The sequence below is a fragment of the Rattus norvegicus genome, chromosome 2 (assembly GCF_021556685.1).
Source record: "Rattus norvegicus strain SHRSP/BbbUtx chromosome 2, alternate assembly SHRSP_T2T, whole genome shotgun sequence".
Lineage (NCBI taxonomy): Eukaryota > Metazoa > Chordata > Mammalia > Rodentia > Muridae > Rattus > Rattus norvegicus.
Genome location: NC_141535.1, coordinates 144,478,593 through 144,480,014, shown reverse-complemented (window position 1 = coordinate 144,480,014; position 1,422 = coordinate 144,478,593).

Sequence of the window (1,422 nt, the reverse complement as noted above, 5' to 3'; positions counted from 1 at the left end):
TAAGTATACACCTCAGTACCTTGTCATAGTTGGAGTGAGAATAGCCCCAGTAGACTCATATACTTGAATATTTGGTCACCAGTGGATGGAACAATTTGGGAAGGATAAGGAGGTGTGGCCTTGTTGGAGGAGGTGTGTCACTGAGGACAGGCTATAGGATTCAAAACATCAAGCCATTTCCGGTGTGCCCACTCTTTGCATCCTGCTTCTGAATCAAGATGTGAGCTTGTAGGTGTTCCTGCCACCATGTCTTTGTTCTACCTTCGTGGATTCCAATCCTCGGAAACTGTAAGTGCAATTAAACACTTGGTCAGGATCTTTTGTTACAGCAATAGAAAAGTCACCATGGCAACCATATTTTCATGTTATTATAATCAATCTACACAACATTTTTGTCTTGCAAATCTGAAGTTTTGTTCATATTAAACCGGCATTCCCTGTCCTTAAGCTAGCCACCACTTAGTCTCTATTCATTACTTCTGCCACACATTTTTGTGCATTTGATTGGTTTGGTAGTCACATGACTGTAATCATAATGTTTGTCTTTTTGTGCCTGGATCATTCAATTTAGCATGATATTCCCTAACTTTGTTCATGTTGTAACATGTGACAGGATGTCCTTCCTCTCTCCAGCAGAACCGTGTCCCATCATGTGTACAGTGGATACCATATCTTGCTCATTCATTAGTTAACAGACACTGGATGGTTTCCATCTCTTGGATGTTGTGAATAGTGCTGCTGAGAATGTAGTTTACTCTTATTGAAGATCATTTGTCTAGATAGACAAGGATTTATTTCTGGGCCTCCTATTCCATTGGAATGGTGGGTGTCTGTGATAGAGTCTTTGTGGGCGTATGCCTGTGTATATAAGTTTATGTTCATGTGAGAATGTGTGTGTGTGTGTGTGCATGTGAAGGATAGAGGTTGATATTATATATCCTCTTCAATCCCTTTACCATATCTTTTAAGATAGAATCTCTCACTGAACCTGGAATTTGCCAACTGGGCTAAGACTAGATGACCACAAGCCTCTGGGGTCTCTGTGTCTCTCCAGCACTGAGATTACAGGCAGAACATTCACTGCCAAACGCAGCTTCTTAATGTGAGTTCTGGGGATTGAGTTTGGTTCTTCATTCTTGAATAGTAAAGAACACTTTACTAATGAACCCATCTATCAACCCCTATATGTGGCTGTCTTTATACAAACGTCACTCTATTTTGAAAACTGTTGTTTCAAGTATATATATTTTTTTACATAGGGAAATGTGAACTCTTCAAATTTGTTTTTACCCAAAATTATTTTGACAATTTGGGGTTCCTTAGAGACTCATATGAATTTTACTATAGAATAAAAGTTTCTATTTCTACCAAAACGGGCCACTGGAATTTTGAAAGGGATTGCATTGAATTTGTAGAGTACTC